Here is a 22,981-nt window from a genome sequence, read left to right as displayed (position 1 = left end):
GATAGGTTGACGTGTAATTCACTTCGTCTACTCCGCTTCCACAAAGGCTGCAGCAATAAAACAAAAGAAGTTATGAACAAGTAAGGAAAAAATCGTATAGCAGACTGAAACAAATGAAAATTAAGTTGAAAACGTACAGTTCGCTTGCAGGAGTTCCGCACTGCCATAGAACGTTTACACGCACATGTTTCTGTCTAAGCTCTGCCCGCGGAGTGAACAGGTCACTTCCTGTATAACTACACGCAGCTGCCCCTCACTAACGCGTATTTAGTCCAGTGTCCACTAAGAAGCATTTTAATATGTTCGCCTTTTTCCGACGACGCTATTCAGACCACGGCCCAATTAAATTTTCTAATGAGAGGGCGCCTGTCCAGGCTACCTGGGTTCTTCTCTAACCTTTTATTTTTCCATTGGCGCACCTTATGGATTCCAGATGGCAGAGGCCCACATTCTCATCCTCATGACTACAGCAGCGATCGGGTAAGTTGAATCGGTCTATCTTTTGCAGGAAACCATTTTTGTATGCTACTTCAATATGATAAACCTTGTAAAAGGAGGAATCTGACGTTATTGTTTGTTTAAGACGTGTGCATGTCCGCGTTAGGGACTATTTCAAGAATAAAACACTTTTCGTAAAGCAGATGTTCGAGTGTGACCACTACCTAACCACATTTTTTTGTACAATCATTAAACGCCATCTTATACTACGTCTAGAGATGACTACAGGTGACGCAGTCATATTCTGCGCTGGTCGTATTGTGTCCTGTATTTCGGTCGTCCTGTGTCTGTATTAACTAAGCCCACCTTCGAAGATGAATGAACACCAATTAGCCCGCCTCATAGCTTTCATCAATGTTATCATTCACTTACGCATATCAGCGTTGAAAAATGCTACAACTGGAATATATCCAGTTGTAGTGTGTACTGGCGGACAGCGTTTCGTAAAGCAGAAGAAGCACTTAGTGCATAATACGACGAGAACAAGCAGCTCTGCAAGCACAACACAGCCAAAGAGCAGCATGCTTAGCCGGCTTTGACGAATGGAGTTTAATGCAGCTTCTTACATATGAGCCCCCGGCATGGTAGTTTTTCGATGCACTTGTAAAGCTGAGCAGTGAGACACCACAGCATACGCGCAGCAACATAAATGTGTGATGGGGCACATTTAAATAGCGATATAGTTTGTCATGTAGTGAAGAAATGTGTGCGAAAAGAAAACATTACCCTCTTTTTGGAGAGCGGCTATCCTGAAAGATGGTGTATAATAAACGAAGGTTCCTTTGACTACGAATGCAAAGTGTGTCCGATTTAGGTGGACGATAAATTGCACAATGGCGCTCCTTTGCGTTCAGTGTTGAGCTGTGGAGATCATACCAACAAATTTACGAGTACAAAACAATTATCAGAAATTCCCTCTTCTTTCCTGTCAGGTGGGGCAGTGTCGGAATACATGAGTGCGTCCTCTGAATAGTAATGTGTTACCATATCCCCAATCCCTCCGTTTCCGTCAGACGACGGTTTTCCTAGCCTTGTGCAAATTCGCGACACGCCCTGAAAGAAAAAGCTTCATCGCTGCGTTGTCCAACCTTCACGGCTGCGCAAAAGGGAACATCTTTGAAGGGTTCTGTGCATAACGTATTGTACCAAAGTGCATTGGAGACAACATGTATAGTGGCACGTATTCACATAGCTGGTTCCGGCACAGTATTAACTGTGTCGGTACTAGTGGATTAAAAATAAAAAAGTCACAGCTTCGCCGCAACGGCGAAGCAATGAATGCGATAGCAACAAATTGGAATGTGACGCGAAGGACAGAAGGCAGCTCGAAATTGCCAGAACGTCGCTCGAGCCCAAAGGACGCACGAAAAAACGCACACAGGACGAGCGCGAACTATCATGCGTCAAAGCTCGATATTTGAAGCGCACTGCTGAAACATAAAGCAGGACGCACGAAACGAACGAACAGGTCCACACAGGACGAGCGCGAACTAAATGCCGCAGAATTTACTTATTTCTGTTTGAACACCGCGCTCCTTTCAAAAACGCGGTCGCTCCAGCGAGCAAAGTGACCTTCGTACGCTCTGTGACTTCAGCGCGGACATCGCCGGGAAAGCACAAGACAGACAACCCTCCGCTCCACCCCCCGCCCGCCCCCCTTCTTTCCTCGAGTAAAGTGCACGAAGTCGACCACGCGCTGCAGGGCCAAGAGCATCGGCGTTCGCAGGAGTGCGGCGACGACCTTTAAAGCGCGCCCCGCGCGCACTTTGTGCCATCTCGCTGTTGAATGGGAAAGCACGACGAAGTAAATGGTGTATATAAATAGCTCGCCGTTAGGGTGCTGAAAGACGGTACCCCTTCGTGGCCTAGCCGTCTAACACCGTTCAATTCAGCGCTATATATATATATATATATATATATATATATATATATATATATATATATATATATATATATATATATATATATATATATATATATATATATATATAAAATGTACATGACGGCTTCGCCGGCAAAAACCAGTCGAGACTGTCCATATAATTGCTATCGCAATAAAAGAATTATTCTTTCCGCACGAAAGTGCACGTATCCTTTGTGCAGTTCGTCACTTCCAATATACTCACTGTTTCACCGAAGAAAGCATACATGCGAAAAGTCACGCATTAGGAGTTAGGCGGAATTAGGTGATAAAGAGCGCGGAAAAAAGTTTCGAAGAGGTATTCTGGCAAGCTTTGGTTCTTCTTTTTTGTGTCTTTCGACACCGATTCTACTTATTTTCAATGGCAAACTGAGTTCAATAATATGCACCTTCTTTGTAAAATAATGCTGCCATGTCGAAATAACTGAAGCCCTTGGTCATCCAGGAAATTAGTTACATCACGCATCGTTGCTGTTGTTCCAATGTGCTACCCAGTCGCTGCCGACTCCCTGTGGTACCAGGAACATACGAATGCCTCTAGGATCTACTTATTAGATGTATTAAAGCTCACCGAGACATTAATGTGTTGTCTTAAAAATACCATCTGAGCAGGAGGAGGAGGAGGAGGAGAGGTTGAGGAAAGGAAAAGGCGCAACCATCTGAGCATCTCGTGCATGGGCAGCGTCGCTTTCTTTGGCCTTTCACTTTCCCTAGCCTTAACTAGTCGCAGTTCAATAGACAACTAATTGTGAAACCTACCGAAGGTCTGAATGAAAATCCAGCTTTGTACATAAGCATGGCTACTGGAATTTTATTTTGTGGTTGGCGACGCGTTTTTCTAAATGACCTCTCTTTTGGGGCCGAATTCGGTTTCAGAAAACACGTTCTTAACCATGTAAGTTTTACCATGTATATAAAGCACAGTGGTGTTGCGCTGCTCTGCTCAAAGTGGCAGCCAGCCGCTCTATTCGCATTTAGAAGGAGCTGAAGTCGGAAAGCTGTCGTGTACTGAGTAAGTGAGCATTCAAACACCCTAGCGGCCACAAAAAAAAAAAGAAGCTAGCGTGCCTTAGGACAGCCTGTCAATAATCATGTCATGGTTATGACACGTCAGTCTTGAGTAATATTTGTCACGTGAACACCATCATTCTTTTTTTTAAAATAAGATACTGACATCTCAGCGTTGTCACCTTGCCAAGCTTGTGTTTTTGATATTATTATGCTTGCTCAAAGAGAGGTGGTAACAAATACAAGGCTAATCTAACCTGCCAAAATGCATCACCGGCAGTGTTGTTGTAATACTCTGTTTAAGTAAAATATTTCAATTGCGTTTGGCGGACGACAGCATCGGCAACGCGTCAGTGCCACAGCCACAGGAGAAAAGAAATTCTCTAGGGACACATGTGCAATTTGGGAACTCTTATTCTTAAAATGCTGCTGTTTACAGCCACAGCTAGTTTTTTGTATTTCGTTTCTCTTTCAATTTTTTAAACGTGCCTTACGACACTTTCTCACTGACTGTAGCGGTCGAGCAGGAGTATGAAAAAAATAGGTTTAATGAAAACTCGGCAATACGCTCTAAACATGCCCTAACAATGAGGTTACCCGGAGTAGCTTGTTTCACATTCCGGGTGAGGTTGCAATTTGTGACCAAGTGCCCGTGCGGCACTCACTCAGTGCTAGTTAGCCTCAAGCCTAGCGGGCGTGATGTAATAAACTGCTTATATTTCTTTTTCTCAGGCTTAAGTATGCTACTAAAAGGCACTTCGGTCACTACAGCCACTTCCCGGAAAGAGTTGCGCTGTGGTCGCATTAGGAGTTCCCGGATGAGGTGCATGCATGAACGCCTTCGCAGGCGCAAATGGCGAAAGAGAAGGAAGCACGCCGTTTAGGCGGAAGAAATTAAGCCCAAGCGAGAGACGACGAAGTTCCCGCAGGGAATACACAGGCTTGCGCTAGAACTGCTTGGGTTGGTGGAGAAACACAGTAGCGACGTCAGAAGTTAGCAGGTGTGCGGCGGTGTCACTTAGCACGAGAGGCGAAACTAGGGTAGCTTGCTCTTTTGTGTTCTCATGGGACGGTAATTGGTGCCCCGATGACATAGCGATCCAAATATAAAGGGTTTAACGTCCCAAATCCACAATATGATTATGAGGGACGCCGTAGTGAAGGGCTCTGGAAATTTCGACCACCTGGGGTTCGATCACGCGCACCTATATCTAAGTACGCGGGCCTCCAACATTTTCGCCGCCGTCGAAAAGTAGGCCGCCCCCGGGCCGGATTCGATCCCGCAACCTTCGGTTCAGCGGTCGAGCACCATAATTATTAGACCACCGTGGCGGGTATAGCGATGCAACGAAATGTTCTTACGATTGTATTACATTTACTACATGCAGTACACTAAACGGGATTGTCAGAGAGACCGATCTGGTACTGGCGATATATTAACCGTGATTTATAGAAATAATGCGCAGAAGTTGAACATCGCAAAATGATACGTAGGTCGAGCCCATCAACTCAGATAACGCGTGAAAGATGAAGACAAATTGCGGAAGCGTTCCCAAGTTGCCCTGATGTGTGCTGCTCGTAAGTGCATGACTGGACAATCGTACACAAAGCGTGTCATGGAGGAAAAAATAACACGTAATTATGGCGAACGTTATACTGGACGGACGTCACACGAGGGCAACAATTAAATCATGCCGCTAGCGAAACAGAGTTTGACGGAAAAGTAAAAGCTTAAAAGACTGCAATATTTATAACAGACTTCATGCTGACAGCTTATGTGAGATGAGTATATTTCTTTTGTGTGTATGAATTCATGAGCAAGAGCAACAATATTTAATTGAACACAAGTGCAGTCTAGGCCTGTAGGAATCGGGCTGGAAAGTTGAAGAGCATATAAGAGGGAACCGCTTATTGCAATGCAATAAGACAGTCGACAGGGCCCGTCGTCCTGAAGTGAAAAAAATGTCTAGCAGTGACGATACGGAGAAATAAATGAGACCGTCCTGAAGTAACTGTGCACCTATTCCGGCTCTAACATCCACCTATCCCGTTGTGTAAGTAGGGCTACACCACTCTTCGTACTGATGCGTCATGAACGTGTCGTTCCACCATCGGTGCGGATGCAGCATTCACGTGATGTAGCCTACAACATATTCCTAGTTGTAGGTTCACCAGTGTGGCCGTCCATAAAGTGGTTGATATGAGGCTCAGGCTGTAAACACGCTATGCTGTCCTCGAAACAAAATGGTCGGATTGATGTCTTCGACATGATACCGGATGTAGAGCGCTCCAATGACGTCAAGCCGCCCACACTCTCGCATTCTCTTTTGCAAGTCTGTCGCCGCCTTACAGAGTACAGGCGCGAGGGAATCATACGCGCTTCGTGTTTTCACTTTTCGTGGTGCGAAAGCGGCTATTTTTATGAGCAAAATGTCATGATGGCATACAGCGGCATTAAAAGCAGCATTCTCTGCATCGTTTCACGCCAATGCATCACTCTCAAACAGCGGTATTTGTAATTCTAGCGATGTGAATAAAGAGAAGAAATGGGCAAAGAAGTGGGAAGAAGGGAAACCGGAGACTGCTTTCAGTAATATTAATGGGACTGAGTGAGAGGAGCTGTAGGAATCTTAGAAAAGTTGGTAATGCAAGAAGCATTCTCGCTCTTCGACGAAGTATGGTCTTCCTAATAATCGTTTGTCTTTATTCTGCGCATTCACTCGAGACGCGACTGCGTTGCTTCACTCGAAAGCGTAGCTTTCGTATAGCGACTTTTATTGCCCTATGCCACTAAAGTTGGGCGAATAAGTACCAGTTTGTACTCTGCAATAAACTAAGCATTAAAAACATAAATGTTCTCCAGCCGATCAATCTAATTTAAATGAGATGTGTTTTCTCTACTCTGCTGCTGCTACGAATTTCATAAATTGGGTTCTTCTTGGAGCGAAGTCTTTTGAGGCAGTCACTTGAGAGGTGGCTTGATCGCTGCTAGAGGAACAGTAACCGCCGTCTAGAGAGTCTTACCAACGTATGGTGCTTAAACCGGATCAATAAGAAAGACAAGTTTGTACGTTGCAATTGCTATTAAATACCTAGTAGAATGGAAATCTGTCAGCCGTCTAGTTTAGTTTAGGAAAACTGTGCTTTCATAAACCTTTCTCCCCATATATTCATTTCAAAACAAGCGACGTATACGGTAAAGCCGGAAGCGTTTCCAAGTTCGCCTAACTACATTTTGTGTGTGAATATTTAAACTTCGAAAACAACTTTCAGCTGTCTGACAACAAGCTAAAGTAGGCGGGATGAAGCTAGGTCAACCTACGTCCGTGTGTGTTTGCGTGTTTCCTTTTCTCTCTGAAAGAGCAGCGCTGGGTATCTCCCTGCATATGTTTCAAATCTGCTTTGTGACAAGGCCTTTTTGCAGGGTAGTTGGTTCATATCATTGAACGGGTAGCATACTGCGAAAGCGCTTAAGGAAGGAAGCAGAAAAAGAGAGGAAAGAGCGCTTCTTATGGTTCCTTCCTTAAGTGCTTGCGCAGTCGCTTGCGTTTTCTCGGTTCCTATCTATACGATTTCTTCAAACTCTTTCTGAAAAACAAAACAAACTTAATTGATCATTATTATGATCATCATTGTATCCACTGTTCCTCCACATGCGCTTTAGGTGTGAGTGTCGTGCTCCTTGTGATTCCATCTTATGCCTTCAGGTTTCTGAATTTAGTTATATTACCTAATTACCTGCCGCACTTAACAGGTCCTCGCTTCTCTTGACAAGAACTATAATATGACAGCACGCCTCGCGCTATCTGTCCTACGTGCCACATGAATAGCTCAGCTCAATTTAATCTTGTTACATAGCAAATCGCATATAGGCTTTCCTAGTTTGTTGTCTATTCCTAAGTGCTGTCTAGAAGTCTGCTTACTTTACGTTTAATAGTTTCCGTTCCTTCGGTTCTTAGACGACCAACTTATTTTTATGCTTGCATGCTCTCCGCTTTCTCTGTATATAAAATTCAGTACCGGTAGACGGTACTGATTGTACGCTTTTCTTTTCGAGAATTTACAATTATCTCCTAAATATGCGGGCGCATAGAAACCGGAACACAGTTATTAAAACCTGACATTTTCCCCTAAGTGTATCCCGGCTTACCGATAATCTCAAATGTACACAGACATGACTTTAGGAGCGCTATAGTTAAACTGAGATTTGGGGTTTTTTCAGCAAGAACCTTTTAGAAACATTGTACAACATGGCAGAATACTTATCCTCGGAACTGTAAAACAACGTGAGACGCACTTTTACGATCTCTAGAAAAAATTTAATGCGCTGTAATTACCATGAAGTAACCAGAATACTAGTAGAACGTGCTGAAACCTAATTCCGAATAAAACCTAATCACAGTACTAGTGACAAGCATCTTAATTATTTATATCTCTCCACAATTTTTACATGCAGTAACATACATTGCAAGACTGCAGCTGTTACACGCTTACAACACTGCGGTGCGTGCATAATCCTATTAGACACGCAATCCACGGATCTATAAAAAATGGGTTACAAGGGTTAAAGAATTCGGAGACTGTAGGCATGGTTTGCCCAAGCGACACGTTTATTACTGTAGTACTCTTATGAAAATGAATAGTACAACACCTGGCAATACCTTTTTTTCTGTATGATATGCGATGCTACCTGAATAAGCCTTTCAGTCCTTCATTGAGATTGAAAATCGAAAGACAGTTCGTGAAGCCACAAGTTGCATTAATGCTCAGAAGCAGTGTTTTTCCACCGTCCCTCTCTTCTTGGAATAATTGCTCCGTGTTCTAATAAGAATGATTCATTTGTAACCAAAACTTAATGTACTGCATTCTTACAAAGTTTTTACCTTTCAGATTGTGCACCAAAGCAATTTTACTCATTTGAGTAGGCAACACCTGTTCAAGTACCCGTTGTTGCTCGTGGTATAGTGTGACTGAAGTATATTCAATGTAAAAAAAAACGGAGATAGAATTAGATGGGGATATGTTGTAGTGTTGGACGCACACCAATGAGTTTAAGTTGCTTCTCGTGTACTGACGATACATGCATACAGTGCAATAAAGACGCTCGCAGATTAATTCGAAAGCCTGACATGTGCCCGCTCGCCGGCGGAGCGAACCGGCCGAAACACAAAGCCGTACTGTGCACACTTACGGCTACATCAGACAAAAATTGTGGGCTTGAACGATGCTAGTCACAGTCGCACGCTGTAAATATATTGACAAATCAGGTATTTCGTAACGGACTTTAAGTGGCGCCCAACGTTGCGGAAGATAAAATAAAAAAATTAAACCGCTCGTGCCACGTCAAGACGCCGGAGGCGTCGCTGCTGCCTACTCGTCGCAGGAGAGAATGAGGCGCGCGAGAGGAGGTAGCCTAGGAGAGGAGAGAGAGGGGGCGAAGACGCGCATGCGTAGTGGAGCGCGGACGCCACCGGCGGACACAGTCCCGAGCAAAAGCTGCTTCGCATCTAAAAAGTCACAGTTTAGCTGCAAGGACGAAGCAATGAATGCGATAACAAGAAATTGGGATGCCATAAGAAGAAAGACTAGCAGTATAAAATATGGCGTAGTTGAGCAAAACGCGAGCTTAAAGAAACGCGGCCGCTGCAGCAAGCAAAGCTAATCTCATGCTGGCGTTTTGTGGGTGGTCGGCGCTTTAATAAAAAAAATTTCAGAACACTGACGTTTTGAAGATGCAATTACGGGTCGCCTCTGTAAAACTGGTTGCTTCCGCGATATTTTACTGTGGTCGCTAACTTCGCCGATGTTTTGCCCAACAAGACACACGTTGTACATAGAGTCAAGCTCCTCATGCTATCGTGTTGTCAGTAGTAGCTCGCTATTTCGATTTGACCGCTATAATGAAGCATGCCACACGATATCAAGAGCCCGAATGGCCGGGACGTTAAAGGACCCCTGACAGCAAAATTTTTGTTGGTGACTTTTTTACTGTAATTTGCAGCTTTGGGTCTGGTAATCCCTAAGTTAAATCGTAAATGCTCTAGCGTATCGTATAATTAATTCTAGCGTAGTTAATTGCGACCATTTTAGTGTCACTTCAAAACGCCCGCCTAAAAACCACAAGAAACTAGCGACCCATGCGGGGAGCGTCAAAGACCACGTGCACTCAAGCTGTGGTGACGTTGAAAGCGCGGTTTTCAAATCGGGGCCCCGCGCGCGGTAGAGATTGAAAGTATGTGGGTGCCTCCGTATGGGTTAAACCTGTTAAGCGCGTGACCCCTCACGAAAACTACCTCGAGAGCAGCCCGACAACAGTGCGAGAGGGGTGCGGAACAATAGGCCTCGCCGGGTGCAAGTCGTCGTATTGTGCACGTGCGCCACGCAAACCTTCTGTGACGTCCACAATACTCGCTTTACTCGTGGAACGTCACACGGGGCCTCTATCTAAGTCATACCAGGGTGTCGCAAGGTGTAGCCAACTCAAGTTAGCACTCATGCTTACTTTAAAACCAAATTAAGATATCTTAAAGGCAACGTTCGTTGCTAATAATCGGTCAGATGTGCCCCCGTATACAGGAAAGTTAAACAACACAAACATCTCAAGGTTTCAATTTTGGTGTCAGGGGTCCTTTAAGGAATGTGCTATATATCTATTATTCAACGTGCCAGTCGACCACGCCAGCCGTGGTACGCGTTTCTTGTATACGTGAAGACCGGAACAGCAGCTAATCTTGACTGAGCGTCTCGCTAGCAGTAACTCACGGTGAAGAGCGGCCGTTATTACGTCATGCATGAATTCATATAATTCATAAATATTCATACAAAGGCTAGTAGTCATGGCTATGCGTCGGCAATACCTCGTCTTTACCTTCGTCATCTATTCGTTGTATACCAGCTTCACCCTACAATGATGCTCGTATCTTTCGACGAACCGCTTGGTCTTCCAATGTGTCTTTCCGACTGCACATCTCGTTGTAGACACCATCACCGAAAGCTAATGGGCCCACGACTATGTCCTCCAGCCCTAATCCACCCTTCCGCGTGGTGCAAGTCTGAAGCTAAGTCACTACCAAAATTGATTGGAATTTCATCGAGACTCAAGGAACTCGATGCGGATACTACAGTTACTTGAAATCGACATCAGACACAGTAGTGCAACGCATCATATATATCGCGCAAGCGGTCACATGTATGTGTGCGAGGTTGTCCACTCGCTAGCATAGGAGCTCTTGGCCGCCGAGAGAACTGCTTTGCGATGTGAGTGACTGATGGAATGTCGCCGAGTTGCCTCATCCTGTTCCTGGTTCAGGACGTCCAACACTGTGTGTGTGTCTTTTGCAGAAACGACTAAGGGTTGTTTGCGAAATTATTTAACACGAAAGTGTTTTATGCCGGGGTCCACCACGGCTCTACTGACGCATTTCCCTCACGGATATGACGTTGTAAAATATAAAGACTAACATATGGCAAAGAAAAACTATAAGAAAAAGTTCCGTCACCGGGAGTCGAACTTACGACCTCTCGATCGCCAGCGCGAACCGACTCCGCCACATACGGCATGTTCTCTGCTATGCTAACGGCGAGCTATTTATGTACACCATTTGCCGGTGGCTGTACTCAGAGATCGGTGGTACAGCGTGTTTTCGTTATCACTAGCGAGATGGCGCAAAGGGCTCGAAGAGCGCGCTTTAAAAGTCGTCCCTCACGCGGATTAGCGCGCGCCTCGACAGGGCGTGGTCGCTCGTGCGGGCGCTTATATCGTGATCTCGGTGGTTTGAACGTCTTGCGCTCTCCCTGCAAGTTTCCGTTGAGAGCACGAAGGTCACCTTGCTCACTGCAACGGCCGCTTTTGCGAAAAGAACGCGCTGCTCACACAGAAATAAGTTACAGCTGTGACAGTTCGCGCTCATCCTGTGTATGTTCGTTCCGCGCGTCCTTTCTGCTTGAGCAGCGCATTGCAAGTTTCGAGCGGCTTGGCGTTCTTCGCGTAACATTACAATTTGATGCTGTAGTACTCATTCCTTCGCGCTTAGGGCGAAAGAATGCACAACAAACGCTCAACTACGTCTGTTAAGACACCTTTCACTTTCGTGTTATACCGATTCCTATGACAGAAGGATCAGCCTTGCTTTTTTCATGATCTCGCCATGATCTTGACACCTCGACACTTGTCACGTTTAAACAATTTATTTATAAAATGTACTCTCGATCTAGTAGCGTTAGAAACAAATGACTTTGTTCTCGCATTATTGGTAAGATTCACGGCAATTACAGCTAGTCCATCGCCGCAGGCCGCGCACAATTCAATGTGAACGAAAACGTTCTATGGAATGCTAGACAGCGGAATCGCAGCGATTGCACTATTAGGCATGACTGTTCGTCAAACACCCGGGCTATTTTAAGACACTTGCTATCGTACAGTGAGGCTCAATTAAAAGCGTATAAAATAAGGCATGACAAATTATTAATCGATATAAATGTGTATTGATTCAACGCAAACATTTGTTCCCCATTCGTTACAGTTATCTCATGAGTCTATCACCAATTCCTGCTTGATTTTTGCCTTTATCTGCACTGTCGGCAACATTGTGAGCACTGCAGCTAATTGAAGTTTCCTAATTCGCTGACACCGCAACCTTTGTCATGTGCATTCTTATATCATTCATTGATATAAATTGTTATCGCGTTGAAAATGGAGATGTTTTAATAGTATTAAATGGTGAAGTGTGTTGCATGTTTACCAATGTGTCTGGCAACTGATACGGCTTTTATTGCGATAGCAATTATATGGACAGTCTCGGCTGAATTTTGCCGTCGCCGTCGCCGCCGTCATGCACCGTATATGTATAAGTATGTATATATATATATATATATATATATATATATATATATATATATATATATATAAAAGCCCCACAGAAAAATAATTGAGAAATACGCTTCCGAAGCGCGCAATCGAACCAGGGACCTCTTGCTCCGCAGCGAGTGGCGCTAACCACTACGCCACGAAACGCAGATCCTCCACGTAGCTAACGGCGAGCGTTATATACACACCCTTTACCGCTGGACGGACTCAGAGACGCTAGGCGCTTATAAGCGTTTATTCATTACCAGTGAGATGGCGCTAGGAGCGCGACGGGCGGATTTAAAAGAGGTCGGCGAGCTCGCTCGCTTCTTATATTTGCTCAGGGAGAACCTTGCCCTTCCGCTGTCTGCTCGCGTGGTTTTCTCGTGCTGAGGGGAAGAGGGATGTTTCACGCTTTCACCGTGATGTCCGCGCTCGTGTTACGGAGCGTACGAAGGTCCCTCGTGTTCAAGGGACGCCGCTAAACGAACAAACAGAAGATGAGCGCGAACTATCAAGTGTCACAGCTCAACACTCGAAGCACTCTAGTTTCCTTCGCTGTTTTGGCCGCCTTTGCAACAGGAGCGCTGTTCAAACTGAGAGTATCCATTGGCGAGCCTCACTTCGTATAGCATTAGTTTCTTGCTATCGCATTGATTGCTTCGCCTTTGCGGCGAAGCTGTGACTTTTTTCAATAACGCCATGCCTTAAATATTATTTAAGCCAATGGTATCACGAGAATTTTGCACTCATTGCCAATAACCTCTAATGCTAGCGCATTCAGCACTTTAATATATTATTGCGATAGCAATTCTATGGACACTCTCGGCTGCTTTTATAGCGATAGCAATTATATGGACGCTCTCGGATGGTTTTTGCCGTCGCCATCTGTCGACGCCGTCATATCCCGGATATGTATATATATATATATATATATATATATATACATATCCGGGATATGACGGCGTCGACAGATATATATATATATATATATATATATATATATATATATATATATATATATATATATAAAGGCACAAAGAAAAATTTTGCAGACGAAAAAAAATCCTGAAGTACCCGACTGCGGATTCGAACCAGCAACCCCCCGCTGCCCAGCGCGCTGCGTTAGATAACTCAGCCACACGTCATGTATGCGCCGCTTAAATAACGGCGAGCTATTTATATACACCATGTATCGCTGGTGGTAAGCAAATCTAGGAGGAGCGTGGACGTGTTTTCTATCATGCAACGCTCCTAATTTTCTTTCAATTTGAAAACTGTCCTTGAGTCGCGCACGACAGTGGCCCTTTTCTGTACCCACTCGTGATATGGAAGGAAAAAAAGAAAGAACACCGGGAATACTTTGCATCAGACGCCCCTTGTGGTAGGAGAATCAGAGGGTCACTCCACGCGCCGCAGTTTAAAAGAAGAAGAAATGTCTAAGAGCGTCTAAATTCTAAATTTCCCCACTTATACACCATTTTCCGGACACGCTAAAGCGCCGCCATTTTGGACTGATAATGTTGCAGTTTTGTATCCGTATCATATAAACAAACAGTGCTACGGTGAACTGGCATGCACGAAAACGCTTGGGCCGGTACATTCAACGTTTAATGACCATGATCATTTCATATTACAACATAGAAAACAGGCAGATCAATTGCTTATCAGTCCAAGATGGCGGCGCCCATGAATCGAAAATAAAATCGTGTATATTAACCGCCGGTTTCATGGCCGATCCCCCGTAGTGGGCAAGAGCTAAGAATTAAGGGTTGCTCAAGCACATAGGCGTAACAGCTGTGACAGTTAGTTTACGCTTGCCCTGTGCATGCCTGTGCGTTCATTTAGGGCGTCATTCTCTGTGCTTCAGCGGCACGCTGCAAGTATCGAGCCGCTTCTGGTTCTTCGTGTGACATTTCGATTTCTTGCTATCGCATTCATTGCTTCACCCTTGCGGCCAAACTGACTTTTTGCCGTCGCCGTCTGCCGACGCCGTCAAGTCCCGGATATGCATATTTATGTGTATATAAATAAAGGCCACAAATGGAAATTATTCAGAATAAAAATATTCCGATGTGCTCGACCGGGGATTCGAACCCGCGACCCCTCCCTAGTTACGCCATGCCTCATTCAATCTCCGGGATACTAACGGCACAATACAAACGCACGCGGCGTTGGTTGAAACGCACGCGACGCCGAAATTAAAATTATGCGAGACGCGGGCCATGCTGCATCGTCACCCGCGCTGCGTTTGCGTCGTATTGCTGGCGACCCAGCTAGTTTTTCATTTTGGGGTTGTAGCACCACGCCACTCCTGGCTAATCGGCTAGAGAAAAAGTAGAGCGCCCCGTGGCTCGTGGTAGCGCGAGCTAGTGGGAACGCTTTGGCTCTTTTAGACTTATACCACAGGAGGGAAAAAACGAGACAGCTGAACCAGAATCACAGTATATATGTTACACCGCGACCAGAATCATGAGGCTAATAATACAGCGCAAACGAACAAGACACCCACGAAGAAAAGAAGCGTACGACACAAGCGCTGATTAACTACTTTATTCTTTCATAAACAGCGCATATATAAGCACCAGGCAAACTCACCCCACATACGCACACAACAATAGCTCTAAACGAAAACGTGTAACAAGGATGATAGTGCGTTAGATACATGGAGACATGCAATTATATTGAGATGGGTGCAGGGACAAAGAAGAAAAGAAGAAGTAAGAAAGACAAAGAAGTGCCTTTGCGCTGTAATTTTAGCCTTAGGAATATGTACGAACTAGAGGCAAATGAATATTTATTGTAGTGACCAGAATCGACGCCCGCACGGAACGCGAGCCGTGGCTTCACGTGCCACTGCCAAGCGCCGTCTTTATTTTCTTCTCTTGAGGTCACGCGCTCTGCGGTTTGGTTTGCCGCCCAAAGGAAGGCGCTGCGAGGTCTTGGAATAATGCGAGCGCAAGAGCCCAAGAGTGGATTGCGTTCTGTGCATGTGTCCTGGTGGTTCGCAATTTTCTTGGGTTCTCAACTCTAAAACTGTCTGATGTTTCGCCGGAGTTGTGATGTGCGCCTTCGACTTGTACTTTGACATAGCGCGATTATCGCAGAGGGGGAGTTTTGTATGTCTTGTGCTTTCACCGCAAAGTTTGCGCTGAAGCTATAGACCACACGAAAGTCACATTGCTCGCCGCAGCGGCCGCGTTTGCGAAAGGAGTGATCTGCTAGCTAGAAGAGCCAAAGTGGGGGTTAGTTGAACAACTGTGACAGTTCGCGCTCGTGCTATGCAAACCTGTGCGTTCGTTTCGTGCCTCCTTCTTTGTGTTTGAGGAGCGCGCTGCAAGTGTCGAGCTGTGACAGTTGTTATTGCGCACTCGCCTTCTGTGTTTTCTTTTGCACCGTGCTTTGTGCTTTAGCAGCGCGCAGCAAGTTTCTAGCTACTTGCCGCCCTTCCTGTGACATTCCAATTTCTTGCTATCGTGTTCATTGCTTGCCCCTTGAGGCGAAACTGACTTTTCCTAAAAATGCCGCAGTTTCGCCTCAAGGGCGTAATGAATGTGATAGCATCCAACTGGATTGTTATATGAAGTAAGGCTAGCAACTCACTACGTCATGAAACGTGGCTGCTGCAGCCAGCAAAAGTAACCTATCTATGGCTTCCGCGCAATTTCTGCGATGAGCGTCCAACATGTACAAAGCTATGAGCAATTTCCTGATCAACTCTATAGGGCGAACTGGTCGCGCGCGACCACTCGCGATCACGCCCGCTTGGTCGAAGTAGGCATTTGCTGCCAAATCCATGCAGCCCCTCCTTTGGCTCCTATCGTCATGCGTCTTTCTCGCGATGGAGGCGAACGGCTCGCTTTATCTCTCAATGACCGGCGTTTGTCGGCAGCGTTCACGCGCTTTCACTCGCACATAGAACATACCACGCTCGCGGCGATGTTATCGATTTACACTGTATACGGCGCCGACTAGCCTTCATGACCCGCTTGGGAAGTCAATATATTTGCTATCGCAACAAAACTACGAAATCATAGTAGACATTTCTTGTTTACTATTTCTGTCGATTATTACTATTGACAGTCTCTCTCATTAGGATTAATGCACAGCTGAAAACTAGGCAATATGGTCCTCATTTTTAAAATGAACAGTACAGACTCATATCACTCATTAGCATTTGCTTAATATAAATAAACACATAGCTCATAGCTATAGAATAAACTTAATTATTCTATAACTCAAATATTTCTGTTATGATCTGCATGGTTTTCAGTCAGACGCCTAACAGGATACACAGCCGGCCCCATTCGTTGATAACATTAGCTCCAACATGTCAGCTTTTGCTTAGTGAAAACCTGTGATAATTGCCCGTCATAAGCTTCGCATGTTGCGACTTTCCCGCCTAATTTTGAACCATGTCGTTTTTCGACTGAACAAAAGATTTCCAAACAGAATTTCAGCTATCTGTTTCAACATGAAAGTGTTTTATGCCGAGGTCCACCAAGGCTTCACTGACGTATTTCAGTCACGGATATGACGTTGGTAAAAAGCATACTAACGGGTGACAAAGAAAAAAAAAAGCTAGAAGGAAAGGTTCCGCCACCGGGAATCGAACCCACGACCTCTCGGTCCGCGACAACAGGTGCTGGGCGCTTTAACCACTGCGCCACCGAAGCAAAGGTGGGCATTCGCTCAAACGCGCCTTATATCTCTCATACATTCTCACTCGCACGGTGCTCTTGGTTTGCGAAGCGGTGTTGCCGTCTGGGAGCAATAAAGCATTGCCTTATGGCATTAACGAGCGCCAATAGGGAGCGACTGGGTGACGACGTAGGTAGGGCGTCTCGATGTCAGCGAGGAACGCTGGCCTAGCTGGTATCGAGGAGTCGCCCTAGACGCCATTACGGTATTTTGCCTTCCCTTCGTGTTAGAGTGTGACGGCTCGCTGTCGTAGTGTGCAGCTGCCACATGCACTAACGCTGTTTCTCCGCCACCTAATACTTCTATTTTGATAGCACCGACTAATAAAACTGCTTCAATGAGGGCCGTTGAAAGGCAATGATGCCGACGGACGAATGTCGTGCCTTGGTGTAGCGAGACAGAAGCCAGCGGGACCTAGAACGCCTTCGCACGTTCATGGCTCAAGCTATGAACCTCTGCCTCCCGTGTTGCTAAAGCGCAGTGTGGTAGTGTATGCCTGAGCGCAGGCGCAGGGTATACCCTATTACTCCGGAGCACACACCGCGCGGTTTGCCTCCTTTATTTGTGACGCTTTGAAGAAGTGCATATCGAGTTTACTATGTCTACTATGTGCTTGCTGACGATGTCTTGTCGCGGGATTCGCGATACGCGGTTTCCAGGTATATGTTGAAATCTTCAGCAGCTACCACAACGGCTAAATCGTGATCATGGGCGTTAGTCGTCGCGATGGAGATGTGTCATTAGGCGTCAACGTGGATGCATCCACGTCAAATGATGCTATAGCTGCCAAAAACCAATAGACATTACACAAGCCCTCATATATCCCTACTCAATAAGCACTACATCTGTGAAGACACGTTTCACTTTCGTCTTATACCTTTTCCTGTGATGGAGAGATAAGCCATGTAGTTTTCCTCCCATCCTGCTGAAGCGCTAATCGATTTCGCATGAGTAGTCTGCAAAACATTTTCGAGTGCAGCACATTGCTACGATTTATAGAACACTTTTTTTCTGTACTCATACTACATCCTCGAACGTAGACAAGAGATGGCTACATAAAATGGCTACCGGCCTTGATAGATCTTGTGCGAGCAGCGCATACTGCCACCGGCATAGCAGCAGCAAGCAATTTTTCGCCTGTTTTGGTTTACATTCAGCCGGGATGAAATTTTATTGTTCCCGGCAAGAAATTTTTTTTTGGTGTAGTAGAATGGAAACTTGGGCTAGTTGGAATACTTGCATGATTGAAGCAGCGCAAAAATCACGAAGACGTAAAAAACACAGTGCACAGGACGCGCGCAATTGTTTTGGTCCAGCGTAGTAGATTAATCTGATAAGAAGTTTTCCCATGCAAAACAAGCGCTGCCGTTTCTCACTATATATTCTTTTATCTTTATCTGAGTAATATGCGCGCTTTGTTTTCATAGCGAAATAAGCAAGTTCTCTGGAGAACTTATGAAACAAAACGCTTGAGCCGAGCTTGTGTATTCAATAGGAAAGCATAACAGCGGCGGGGCCGCCGATGTTACGAATCGCCCTGGAGCGTCAATATAATTGATACTCGATAACAGGAACAACGTTACCAGTTATGTTGCACAACATTTATGACGAAGCCCGGTGGTGGGTGTGTGGTGTAGACCAATTAACGGCAAGAGCTGGCGACGTTCACCTTACCAAAAATTTCTAACAATTTCAATTGTAATCAACCTTTCTTAAACTAAAGAAACTAATAAAAGCGCGGCATACCCGTATATTGAGCGCACCAAAACAATTAACTGATGCGTTGATGACACAGTGCCTAGATGCGCTCCATGCGATCTCGTATATGAGCACATGTGAATACATTTCTTGCCGTAAGAAGGATACACGTGTGCTGCAGGTTTCACTCGTAGTAAAACTGATATTCCAATGAATCTTTCGCAAAATACTAGATCAGCCATTTGCTGTCCAACTTAGTTACCTCCAAGATTGTCAGTCCATTTTGTTGGAATAAATTTTAGAAACACGAACTTACCTTTCGCAAAAAAAGAACAAAAAGCATTTGAAGTATGTCGAACACACTAGGCCAAGAACCAGTTTTGCCCAGCACCGTTAGCGTCATATTCTGTAATGCGCGTGTGATTTATTATTCGAGGCGCGCAAATGAAACTTTCAACACAAAGTAGATCATCGACCCGCTTATCTGAAGTGCTCGAAGAGGTGAAAGAACGTGCACCATGTGTCCAATTAATCATCCATTTTACCCACCTTGAACACGCTGTTCTTTCTTTACTTATACTCATAAAACATCCTGCATTAGAGCCAGTGTATAAAAATTTCAGTCACTGAAGATAGCTTTTGGGAAATGAAACTTGGTTTTAAGTTATATAATTTGATAATCTAGTTTTACTGAGCTGGAACGAACTTTCAAGACCCCATATTTGTTAAACTCCGTACTAAGAGTTTTGCAACCTTTATTAAAATTTATTTTCGGTTCATGCGAGCAGGCTTTGTTGCTTTTACTTTCTTCGCTTTAATTGACGATTCCACCTTGCTCAGCGCCGGCCCTCCGGTGAACTGCCTCTCGAAGCTCCCAGCAGATGGCGGCAGCCACCAGAGCCAGATTTCGTTCCGCTTCCGATTGGTGGCTGAGCCGCGCCGACGGTCATCAGTTCGGCCTGAAAGCTCAAGCAACTGCAGCCCTCCTCCTCCCCTTACCACGATTCCGCTGCGCGCCCTATGTTCCCGACTCCCTTTCCCCTTTTTCCTTCGACAGCGTTTCCCTACGCACCCTTTCCCGTCATCCATCGTTTGCTTTCCTCTCCCCATCCCAACCTCTCCCGCGCATCTTTCGGGCGCCGGCCTCGTTGGCGAGATGCTGGGGAGTGCGCCAGTCGGTCGCCGTCGCGCCTGCATCCCGGATCTGCGGACTTGCACTCTTCGCTGTGTGTGAGACCGGGTGCTTGTCAGTGTGCCCTGGACATTTGCACAGTTCCAACTGCTTTCCTGCTCTGTCAGCCTGCTGTGCCCTTTCTACGTATTGCGTAAAAGAGTAGCAAGTCGCCCTCGAAAGGTAAGAAAATGAAGATTGCTGTTCATCGAGACAAGAGGTGTAATCTGCCGTGCATTAATCGAGTGCACCGGATATTAAAAGTGAAGGCTTCGTATTTTTTAACACGTTTTAAGCAATTTTGAGCACGTGATGTCGTCTTCACTTGGTACAGCTGTAAATCAATCCTAGGCGCAAACTGCCGCGAAGTTTTCTTTCATGACGGCCAATGCTGGAGTCCGAGAAATGCTTTAAAAGCTTTTTAACAATGTTTACGAGGAGAGCTGCAAAAGAAGGTTAGCGCCAGAGGAGAGGGGCGGTGAATACTTATTACAATTTTGCATTCAGTGACAACAGACTTAGACACTTGAGTGACTAGGACAGTGATGCTTCAGATGAAGTTTACCTTACCAGGTTCGGAACTAGACTCTAACAGATCAATTGTTCAATTTTCCAAGTTTTTCACAGAGAGTTTGTTGAAGCAACTGATATACCGAAAAGCACAAAAATTGGTGACTGTTTAACAGCCATATTCAATCACTGCGTTTATTCTTGCCACATCACGAATTCAAATCTTGCTTTTAGAGAAATTTAACAAACTTGGCAATTCCATTTGTTTCAATTTATTGCACAGTGAACATAGTTTTTTGCGGCTTAATTTATGTTGATGTCGACTTAAGCTGTATGAAAACAAATACACGATAATATTCGCTAATGATGCACCGAAAAACAGTAATCATTTATTTGCCTGCAAACTTGAGCACACAGTTGTACGCATTAGTTTCCTCTCTTATTTCGGTGTCCATATGAAAGTTCCTTTGAATATTAATGCTTCTTAGCTGCACTAATTGCTGTGGCCGGCGAAGAAATTGGTCCTAATTAGTCTGGCGAGAAGACGTGATACAAGAGCAGCGTTTTGCTTAAGTGTAATGATCTTGTCTCGCTATAGGTTGTTTCTTAATATGCTGGTAATTTCGTTGGATGATACACAGCATGAAGAAACCCAGGCACGTGTCAATGTGGTTGCGGGCAGAATTTCTGGCCTATGTCGCAGTACCATTAGCTAATGAGTATTGCGAAGTCATAAAAGAGCAACTTTTTTCTGTCGCGAGTTGCGACATCTGCTATTAAGGACTTGCGCATAGCTTTTGGGAATAGAGTGGCCAATGTTATAAATAGACAGAAAGTTTAGACATAACTGCGGGATCGGAATCGCAAGGCTTAATTATTCAGGCCCGTTCAGTTGTTTACAAAATTTCAGTGATGATTTTTTTATGTTTTGGAAGAAAAAATGAAATATTTAATCTCAATAGGCGAAACTATACTACTTGGTGTTTAAGTGTTTTTCGACAGGTAGCAAGTCAACTCAATAAGTATTGCAAGTACTTTTAAAGACTGGAGACGCATAATTAGGATGGCACCATTTATATGTTCTTTTACACATATAGGGGAAAAACATCACACTGGGACGAACATCAAAGCATACTTTAGTGTCGCGGTACTTACGTAGTAAATTAGTGTTTCACAGGAAATGCATTATTTCTTCAGTGCATAATGTTTAAATTCCTCATTTTCTCTTTGAAGATGACAGGCCTTTCATGTTCATTGTTTTGTATATCCTGGAAAAGGACATATAGAAATTTCTCCTGGTAATATCCTTCTTTTTATCTTTCCAACAACGTACCTACTTTACACAAACAAAATTTTCAATATAATTTCAAAGCTCAAGTATAACCTACAGCGATAATTCTATCACGTCGTTTTACGACTATACCCGTTTTTCTTCGGTATGCAAGAAAACAGACTTAACTTTAAAGAAGCGATATTTCTTTCGCCGAATGTAGTCCATAATTATTGTTTTTGCAACGGTGCACTCAGAATACGACCGAAGGTGTAATGCTTGTATCTCTATCTGGCCGAAATGGCTCCGTTTGACGGAACTTAATATTACGTCCACATTAAAATGTAGTTAGGTCGCAGGTTGCTACGAAATCCTCAATAAAGAAGCGTGCATCCATTATTGATTCTATGCAGAGGATAAATTGTATAAATTAGCTTAAACTCCGCCTTTGCTCCAACCGTCCAATAATTCTCTCGCGGATAGCTCCGATGAACTTCATTGATGTAACGTTAAAGTTTACGATCACTTCGAAAAATGTGTTCATAAAAACTAATTTCAAAGCAAATGATACTTATGGAACGAGAGCTCGCTATGTTAGCTATCCGGTGGGAACCTAACCTTTCTCAGAACACTAGAAACAGTTTTAAGCTGTCCCACACAATTTCCACTGCAGGAAAACACCGAGTTGTGAAAAGAACATGAAAATGCGAAAAGTCAACATATACATTCAGTAACCCATTTGTGAAGCGCACAACAGTGTTAGACCATACGCACGTACGAGGAAAAACGAAGCGTACGGGGGGAGGGGGAGCAGGTAACGGTGTGTTAGGAAGAAAATTTAGTCAGGCAGCAATGGATCAATGCAGAACATCCTGCATGAAGGGCCTATGCACGAGTGCTTTAGAAGATTTTCATTCCATGGCTTCAAGACAGTCCCGTAATTATTGCGATGCTGCTTCTATTGTAACTCATTTCTACAGATTATATCGAATAAATTTGTCTACTAGTACGGAAAATTTGATGCAATCGCTGGCCGTGACATTGCGTTTATAGTGTAGGCACGTGCGCGTGTGTGCGACAAGAAGAGATGGTAGGAGGAATGAGCTACAAGAAAAAAAAAGTGATTCAGAAAGGCCGGTGATGGATGGTTGTTTGGGCGGTTTGTGGTGAGTCGGGCCTCCCATACCGCGAAGACCTCAGCGCAGATTCGCGCGCAGTAGAGAACGTATCAGACGCCAAGGGATAAAAGCAACGAAGTCCAATGGAAGAGTGATGACCGCGTTCGTGGCACACAGACAACGATGTTCGAGAACAGCCGAAGCAACGTTTGGGTGCAGCCCAATCTGGGTGCCACGGGAG

The 22,981-nt window shown here is 44.7% G+C and overlaps 1 protein-coding gene across 1 annotated transcript in view; it reads left to right on the top strand.

Moving 5' to 3' along the window:
- Positions 1 to 19,821: 19,821 nt before the first annotated feature.
- LOC119383513 (para-nitrobenzyl esterase) overlaps positions 19,822 to 22,981 on the top strand; it is a 71,665-nt gene continuing 68,505 nt past the window's right edge. Inside the window, exon 1 of the mRNA XM_037651683.2 lies at positions 19,822 to 20,025. The gene's annotated coding sequence lies outside the window, so the exon portion shown is untranslated. The remainder of the gene's footprint in view (positions 20,026 to 22,981) is intronic.

The sequence above is a fragment of the Rhipicephalus sanguineus genome, chromosome 2, assembly GCF_013339695.2.
Source record: "Rhipicephalus sanguineus isolate Rsan-2018 chromosome 2, BIME_Rsan_1.4, whole genome shotgun sequence".
In the NCBI taxonomy this organism is placed as follows: domain Eukaryota; kingdom Metazoa; phylum Arthropoda; class Arachnida; order Ixodida; family Ixodidae; genus Rhipicephalus; species Rhipicephalus sanguineus.
This window is presented reverse-complemented; position numbering and strand designations above follow the sequence as displayed.